A 9,766-nucleotide genomic window follows, 5' to 3' on the forward strand; every position below is an offset into this window, starting at 1 on the left:
CATCATGCATCTCTTGTTGACGCAGGTTATGCTCTTATTGCTAGTTCATGTGATGAAGAGGAACCTGTCTCCTTTGATGACACAAAGAAATCTGAAAATTGGATGAGTGCTATGCAATCTGAGTATGATTTGATACTAAAAAATGATACAAGGGATTTGGTAAACTTGCCTCTTGGCGCAAGAAGGCCATTGGCACGAAATGGGTTTATAATCTCAAACGTAAAGCAGATGGCAGTGTTGAGCGATACAAAGCTAGTCTTGTTACAAAGGGTTATGCACAAGAGAAAGGCATTAACTATGGTGAAACCTTTGCACCACCCACATGTCGTATGACTACCATGCAGATTATCATTACATTTGTAGCACATAAAGATTGGAATGTACGTCAGTTAGATATCAAAAGTGCTTTCTTGAATGGAGATTTGCATTAGGAGATCTATGTATCTCAGCCTTGTGGTTTTGTTTAGAAAAGTCAGGAATCAAAAGTATGCAGATTGAAGAAAGCTTTATATGGCCTTAAGCAAGCTCCCAAAGTATAGTATGAAAAGATACATGCATACTTGGTTGCATAGGGTTTTTGCAACAGCCCAACTACTGAAACAGTACCCTCTATATTAAGGGAACTAAGGATTATTTTATTGGTCATCGTTTTATACGTTGATGACATGCTGCTCATCACAGGTCCTAATGATGATTATCATATTTTAGCTGATATAGAGGTCTTTTGAGATCTTGGATCGTTGCACTATTACTTGGGCATTGAGTTTTGGCAATGTAATGATGGCATTGTTATGCTGCATATGAAACACATAGATGCATTGTTGAAGAGGTTATTTTGCAACATCAATGTTTGTTTGCTCTCTTACAAAATTATGTAGTATGAGTCCCCAATAGAACTTGTGTAGAGTGCCACTTAAATCTAGGACTACATTTATTGGTGAAACACATGCTAAGAATTGTGAATTTTGTCTTTTATCATAATTGTTATAACAATTAAATCTCCTTAGCCAAGCCCCATCACTTCCACAGAAGCTCAGCATTGTTCTTAGGATTCTCTTTTAACACATTGAGCATTTGGCTCTTCTCCTTACGTAGGGGTATCTCAACTTCTTGTAAAAGCACCCAATATAATTGGAAAGAGGTTGTGGAAGAAATGACCAATAGTCGGCTCAAAGGCACACTAAGTTATGACCACAATAATTGTGACTCAATAGCACACTACGTTATAGAGCAATTGTTTTGATTTAAACACACACTAAATACAAGCAATGAAGGATGCAATAATTTATCATTAATAGGGGCATGCTGCCTTAGGATATAACGGAGGTGGATTTTATGTAGCTTGTATACATATAACAAGGAGTGCTAAATTTTCCCTTGGCATATGCAAGGGCACTGGTTATAGTCTTGGGAGCCTATACATGGGGAAATCATGATTCCTTAAACGCATACAATGAGCACAGTAGAGAATTTGCTTGAGTCACAAATGCAAGCACTCAGTGCTCATATGATTGTATCTATATATCGAACACCAAATTAGCTCTCTTCTTGGGTAGCGATGTGTGCTACTACCCGATAGCTCTCTTACCTCTTTTAACTTTAGCTTGGATGTACTTAGTTCCTTGATTATGATCATGTTGCATACTTGTTTCTCTCGTCTCGTCATGTCGCTTACTTTTTTCTCTCATCCTGAGTCATGATGACTCGAGATTCAAGATGGTGCAGTTATTTGATAAAGACTTGATATCGTCTGCCTATCTTCAAGCTATATGGTCATTTTGCAATATGTATCCGGAGAAGCTAGTGTGGATAAGAGCATATGATTGTGCATATCTAGGTGTCATACTTCTTTGCACAAGTATAACAACAATTGGTAATTCATTAACCTCTCTTATATTTTACATTGAGAGTTAGATATTTAAGTTAGGAGGATGCGCTGTCAATGCAATAATACAGTTGATTGTAGTCATACGAGATGTGGGTGTAAAGGTATCTTATCATAATCCATGCCCTTCTCTTGAGCCTAAGTGAGGATTAAGGCATACTTATCCTACATGGCATGCATCCAATCATCATTTTCATTTTTCTATATGTCCTCAAAGGAAATACATTCCTCTTCATTACATATAATACTAACAATGATGTTGAGATATCGAGCTCAACTAGTGTTACAGTGGACATTAATGACCTGCCTGGGTATAGCTTCCATACTTAAGCCACTGGGAGGCCTTGACGATGGCACCACTACTATTCTTCCTTGAATGTAAGGGAGAATGGCAGTGGTACCATTCTCCCCTTCAAGGTGATGGGAAGCCTTGAGAATGGCACCATTGCAATTCTTCAAAGAACATAAGGGAGAATGGCAGTGGTCCCGAGGCGATGGAATGGGAGGCCTTTAGAATGGGAGTGGTGCCATTCTCCCCTTTAAGGTGATGGGAGGCCCTAATAATGGCAATGATGCCATTCTCCCCTTCAATTAAAATGATGGGTGTCTTCAAAATGGCACCACTGCTATTCTTCCATGAATGTAAGGGAGAATGGTAGTTGTGCCATTCCTCCCTTCAAGGTGATGGGAGGCCTTGAGAATGGCACCACTACCATTCTTCCTTCAACGTAAGGGAAAATAGAAATGGTGCCATTCTCCCCTTCAACGTGATGGGATGGAAGGCCTTGAGAATGGCAGTCGTGCCATTCTCCCCTTTAAGGTGATGGGAGGCCTTTAGAATGGGAGTGGTCCTATTCTCCCTTTCAATTAAAATGATGGGATGTGCCTTGAGAATGGAACCACTGCCATTCTTCCTTAAATATAAGAGAGAAAGGAAGTGGTGCCGTTCCCCCCCTTCAAGGTGATGGGATGCCTTGAGAATGGCACTAGTGCTATTCTTCCTTAAATGTAAGGGAGAATGGCAGTGGTGCCATTCTCCCCTTCAAGGTGATCGGAGGCCTTGAGAATGGCAGCCACCCACTACCATTCTTCCTTGAACGTAAGAGGGAGAATGGTAATAACGGTGTTATTACCATTCTCCCCTTCAAGGTGATCGGAGGCCTTGAGAATGGCAGCCACCCACTACCATTCTTCCTTGAACGTAAGAGGGAGAATGGTAATAACGGTGTTATTCACCCCGTCCAGACGATGGGATAGGAGGCCTTGAGAATGGCAATGGTGCCAATTTTCCCCTTTCAGGTGATGGGAGGCCCTGAGAATGGCAACGGTACCATTCTCCCCTTCAATCAAGGTGATGGGAGAATGGCATCAACGCCATTATTCCTTTAATGTAAGCGAGAATGAGAGTGGTGCCATTTCCCCCTTTAAGGTGATGGGAGGCCTTGAAAATGGCACCACTGTCATTCTTCCTTGAATGTAAGGGACAATGGCAGTGGTGCCATTCTCCCCTTTAGGGTGATGGGAGGCCCTGAGAATGGCAGCAGTGCCATTCTCCCCTTCAATCAAAAGGTGATGTAAATCCCTGAGAATGGCAGCAGTGCCATTGTCCCCTTCAATCAAGGTGATGGGAAGCCTTGAGAATTGCACCAACGCCATTCTTCCTTGAATGTAAGGGAGAATGGTAGTGGTGCCATTCTCCCCTTCAAGGTGACGGGAGGCCTTTAGAATGGCAGTGGTGCCATTCTCCCCTTCAAGGTGACGGGAGGCCTTTAGAATGGCAGTGGTGCCATTCTCCCCTTTAAGGTGATGGGAGGCCCTAAGAATGGCAGTGGTGCCATTCTCCCCTTCAATCAAAATTATGAGATGCCTTTAGAATGGCACCACTACCATTCTTCCTTGAAAGTAAGGGAGAATGGCAGTGGTGCCATTCCCCCCTTCAAGGCGATTGAGGTCTTGAGAATGGCACCACTACCATTCTTCCTTCAACGTGAGGGAGAATGGAAATGGTGCCATTCTCCCTTTCATGGTGATGGGATGGAAGGCCTTGAGAATGGCAGTCATGCCATTCTCCCCTTTAAGGTGATGGGAGGCCCTGAGAATGGCAATGGCTCCATTCTCCCCTTGAATTAAAATGACGGGATGCCCTGAGAATGGAACCACTGCCATTCATCTTTGAATATAAGAGAGAAAGGCAGTGGTGCCGTTCCCCCCTTGAATTAAAATGAGTTGGGAATATATTGGTGTGGTTGCATGTGAGCTTGGAATGGACTCTATATACCGTCTGTACTCCAAAAAATGTGGGTTGGGTTATAGATTGGAATTAGAGAATGTGTGTAGGCTTCAATGAAAGCTCTTCGACTTTCTAGTCATATGCTTTTGGACTTTTCAAGGTATGCCTTTGCACTAGCTACACAATAGCCCAAGTTTCAGTTTTTTTCCCATAAGGTCACATAGGGATCCAAGACCGTGAAAGAGCATGAGCTTCTTGTTTCTAGAGTGTAGAGATGTTCCTACATAAGATACTGCTAGCACCATTCTAGACCCTATGGTGCTGAGTACTACACCACGCATAACAACAGTCGTGACCACCTCCACAACGTCACCTATTAGTCTCATGCCCTCAATCACAATTGTGGAAACCACGATCGCTCTGCAGCTCCAGGCCTAGTTAACACATCCATATTACCTACTAGGGCCACCGGAGAAGCCTTCACGCTACATCCTCTATTAATTACATCTCTCTCTACTTTGCCATTGCCACAAATGCACCCAAGAGAAAGGGGCATATATTTGCAAACAACTAGACCATTGGCATGATTAGCCCATATTTCACCAGCACCCATTGGAGCTTCTATATGACCCTCCACTTATCACAATCATGTTACTCCATCTGGATTCATGCCACTACACCCGCCCCCCGCCCGCAAGCAACACCCTTCATACCACATGTTGCACCTTTTATACCAATTACTCTAGGAATTGCACTACCAACCGATCCAGTAGATTTCGCACAAGCATTGTGAGAATAACGCCTGTACGAGATAATGAACGGAGTAGATTTGGAAAGCCTACATAAATTATGAAGCTCATGCATAAACTTAACAAAGAGGGCAATCCTAGAAGACACCTTGAAATTTTTGATCAAGTTTGTGAAGCCCTAGGTGAGAGGAATGAGCTTGCAAAGACCAACACCTACACTAAATGGCAAGGCTGATGATTGGCATCGAACCTTGAGAGTTTAGGAGTGTCTGAACTTTACGAGTCTCAGAAGGTTATTCCTATAGCATTTTGTGCGTAAAGAAGCCCTAGGTGAGAGGAATGAGCTTGCAAAGACCAACACCTACACTAAATGGCAAGGCTGATGATTGGTATCAAACCTTGAGAGTTTGGAGTGTCTGAACTTTACGGATCTTATAAGGTTATTCCTATAGCATTTTGTGCGTAAAGAAGCCTTGTGGAGTGTGGCTTCACAACTATACAAAGGTGAGAGAGAATAAGATGAGTTAGTGAGAGATTTTATTAGTTGACTTAAGCATTTGAACTCTCACTGTGCACTACATGAGCGGTTCCCATGGGCTTAAGCATAAGGATATCTATAATGGCTTGGTCATTAGAGATATCACCATGCAGGATGAAGTCACAACTAATGCCATCTAGCTAGAGGATAATCTAATGATAAAGGGAGTTAAAGCTTTAGATTCTAAGTTTGTTTACCAGTGGTCAAAGCACCATAAATGTAAAATCTATAGCTCAAGGTAGTACTTTAGTGAAAATTACTTGGACTAACTTATCAAAGGAAATGAAGACTAAAAAAGCTCATGCTTTTTGCAAGAGGAAATGAAGACTAAAAAGCTCATGCTCTCCTAATAATGTACACAGGTACCCAAGGAGAGAGCTTCACCGGTGTGTTTGATCCACCGCATGAAGGGAATACCACAAGTGAATGTCTTATTCTAAGAGGTTGTTACAATGGTAACTCTAGCTTCTATGGGTGATATGGTCATGAAGCTCAAGATTGTTGAACCCATCTATAGGATATTTCTCTAACACAACCAAATTATAGCTAGCCTTGCCAGCACCACCACAAACATTAGCCCTAGTACTTGTAATAAATCATGCCATTGTTAAGCATCCCGAACAATAACTTATATTCAAGAGCCTGAACAGTGCATCCAACATACCATTATCTCCACTAGTTTTAGGACCTTAGCCACCACCACCACTAAGTGTTACACCACTTCAACAAGTAAGATTTAAAGAGCCTACTGATTATTATCAAGAATATGAGGTTGACATCAAACCCATCACGCACTTCTTTGAGGATCCCATAAAACTTCACCCTGACAATTATGTAGTTGATCGGAGGGGAGGAGTCAAGCTAGTTTACTAGCTTGTGCCAATGTAGGAAGGGGTCGGGACATAAATGCTATAGGAAAAAGGATACCTCTTTAGTGTTACCACTGCCAAGGTCCCATCGAGTCTCAAAGTGCTCTATAAAGTTTTCTCAACTTAACTAGGCTGCATCCTCAAACATGCCACCTGCCACTTGTAATCATTGTGGCATAGTTCATTGGATTACAACTACCCCAAAAAACCTATGATAGCAAATCTGCAAATGGGACCCATCATTACACCACTCAACATGATTGGAGTGATTTATCAAACAAAAAGGTAATCCTTAAAAAAATCTGATCTTACACCCTGAAATGCTATCACTTGGCTACAAGCTCAGAATCAACATGTACTTGACCAACGATCCATTACCTTGGTAGTAGGGTCTAAAAAGAAGAAGAGCTATAGGAGAAAGAAATCGGTTTAAGAATGGGAAAGTAGGAGAAACGGAAAACAAAAAACTTGAAAACACCATAAGAGCTAGTCTTCATAAGGGGCCTAGATGAGGACTTAGATTCCCTGGATACACGAGCTGATTTTGAACATAGACAAACCAAAACCAAGGAAACAAAAAATCAAACACTAAAGGAAACTAGAGCTCTTGAAACTAAATCATGTAAAGTAAAACTAGGTTCTTATCTTGACCTTGAAAAGGAGATTGAGCAAGTCCAAGAGCTTTGTGATTTAGTTACTAAGACATGGGAAGAATTAGAACCAAAACCCAAATAGAAGAGAGTCTCAGACACTATGCACCCTAGCACCTTAATACCTGACTCACAAACCCTTAAAAGTGCCAAGTGTCATCATAGCAGAGACTAAGGCATCCACTACTCATAGTTTGATTCCTAATTGGTTCAAGGGACAATCAGAGTATGATAACCCTGAGCTTATCTCAAAGATGGATATTCGAATTTCACCACCATCTTAAGGGGGTGATGGGTTTGCCTCTAAACATCCCTAAACTCTTAGATTTTATGGCTCCATAGATAAGCACAATTATAACCACCCAGTTGAGTGGAGATCTCGAGTTGTTTTAGTAATGAAAGCTCTTCTTAATGGAGAACTCAACATGGGATTACCACCATTCACGGGCCGACATGCATAAGGCATGCCCCCGTTATGCGATGGAAACACCTTGAGTCATGCCCGTATCAAAACCCCCAGTGGAAGAAGAAAACACCAAGTCTGTGTTAAAATTACACTCAATAAACTGAGTCTAATGCATTGCTACCAGTCTACCAACGGCATCACAGGAATGGGAGTCCTAGATGGAGGTGAGGGAGTAAGCATAATTACCAAAAAATTATGGGAAAAGATGGGCAAGATGCATCGTGAAGTCGCATGTATTATTGAAGTTTTATATATTATTGTCAAGATGGCTAATGGAACGGTTGCCAAATCTATTGGATTGTTGTAAGATCTTAAGATCAAGGTGCTTAAACATTGAGTTAAACATACTTTTATTGTTATGGACTTTTGTAAATAACTTGAATCTTATGAAAGATGTCCTTTCATGAGAGAAGCCAAGACAGTACATGACTGGTCTAAGAACCATGTCTACCTCTAATTCGATGATTCAATCACTAGGGTTGATCTTGTTATCGGGGATGCGTACATCCTATGGGTAATGGAGGATTATTGGAAAATTGTTTTGACACCACCATCCATTCAGATCCATTAAAATATTGTTATAGTTGTAGAGAAGAGACCGATGTGGGGAAGGACTCACCATAAGGATGGTGAAAAATAAGCCCCATAGAACCTAAAGATGATCTAAATTAGATACACATGATGGCCACAATTGATCGCTGGGGAACAAGAGGGTCTATGTGGGTTACACATGATGGTGAAGAACTCCCAAAGGTTGTGGCATTAACGAATGATTTGTGCTCTACACTCTGATATTGAAGGGATTGGATATAGTGAGCTTGAATCCACATGGGATGACTCTAACATAAGTGCACCGGTGGGTGATGAGTCTAAAATAAAAACCAAAAGTGACACTGACTTTGCAAAAACCATGAACAAAACACAACTAACAATATCTAAAGATACCTAGGGAAGTGAAACTAAAACACAGAGACTAACAGGTATGAAACCAACACTAAGTCCTAATCTAAAGAAAGGAATGAACATTCTTAAAAAACTAAGGAATATCCTTAAAGATGGCAAAGATGTGTTATGTAGCCAATCATCAAAAAAGGCTACAAGAAAGGATGACTACTATTGCTGCACTATGTTGCTGCATTCGATGCACATCACAAGCTCAAGGGAGAGAAATTACAGAAAGATACATGTTACCACCCTCCTCCCACTGAGTTAATAGCTAAAATGGATGTCATTGTTGAGATGAACCAAAGCTTAGTCATTTAGCCAAGCCAAAAAGAAAAAAAGAAAAAAGAGAGCTAGCCCAAAAGGAGAAGGAAGAATGTAAGGGAGAATGGCAGTGGTGCCATTCTCCCCTTCAAGGTGATGGGAGGCCTCAAGAATCGCAGCCATTGCCATTCTCCCCTTCAAGGTGATGGGAGGCCTCAAGAATCGCAGCCATTGCCATTCATCCTTGAACATATGGGAGAATGGCAATGGTGCCATTCTCCCCTTCAAGAGATGATGGGATGGGAGGCCTTGAGAATGGCAGTGGTGCCATTCTCCCCTTCAAGAGATGATGGGATGGGAGGCCTTGAGAATGGAAGTGGTGCCAATCTCCCCTTCAATCAAGGTGATTGGAGGCCTTGCAAATGGCATCACTGCCATTCTTCCTTGAATGTAAGGGAGAATGGCAATGGTTCCATTCCCCCCTTCAAGGTGATGGGAGGCCTTGAGAATGGCACCACTGCCATTCTTCCTTGAACACAAGGAATAATGTGTTTAAGGAAGAATGACAGTGGTGCCATTCTCTTCTTCAAGGTGATGGGATGGGAAGCCTTGAGAATGGTTCTCCCTTTCAGGTGATGGGAGGCCCTGTGAACGGCAGCAGTGCTATTCTCACCTTCAATCAAGCTTATGGGAGGCCTTGAGAATAGCATCAATGCCATTCTTCCTTGAATGTAAGGTAAAATAGCAGTGGCGCCATTCCCCCCTTCAAGGTAATGGAAGGCCTTTAGAATGGCACCACTCCCATTCTTCCTTGAATGTAAGGGAGAATGGCAGTGGTACCATTCTCCCCTTCAAGGTGATGGGAGGCCTTGAGAACAGCACCACCATCATTCTTCAAGTAACAATAGGGAGAATGGAAGTGGTCCCATTCACCTCTTCAAGGTGATGGGATGGGAGGCCTTTAGAATGGTAGTGGCGCCATTCTCCCCTTTAAGGTGATGGGAGGCCCTAAGAATGGCAGTGGTGCCATTCTCCCCTTCTATCAAAATGATGGGTGCCTTCAGAATGGCACCACTACCATTCAAATCTCCATGAATGTAAGGGAGAATGGTAGTGGTTCCATTCACCCCTTCAAGGTGATGGGAGGCCTTTAGAATGGCACCACTTCCATTC

The sequence above is a fragment of the Cibotium barometz genome, chromosome 65, assembly GCF_041138505.1.
Source record: "Cibotium barometz isolate CiBa-2024 chromosome 65, ASM4113850v1, whole genome shotgun sequence".
Lineage (NCBI taxonomy): Eukaryota > Viridiplantae > Streptophyta > Polypodiopsida > Cyatheales > Cibotiaceae > Cibotium > Cibotium barometz.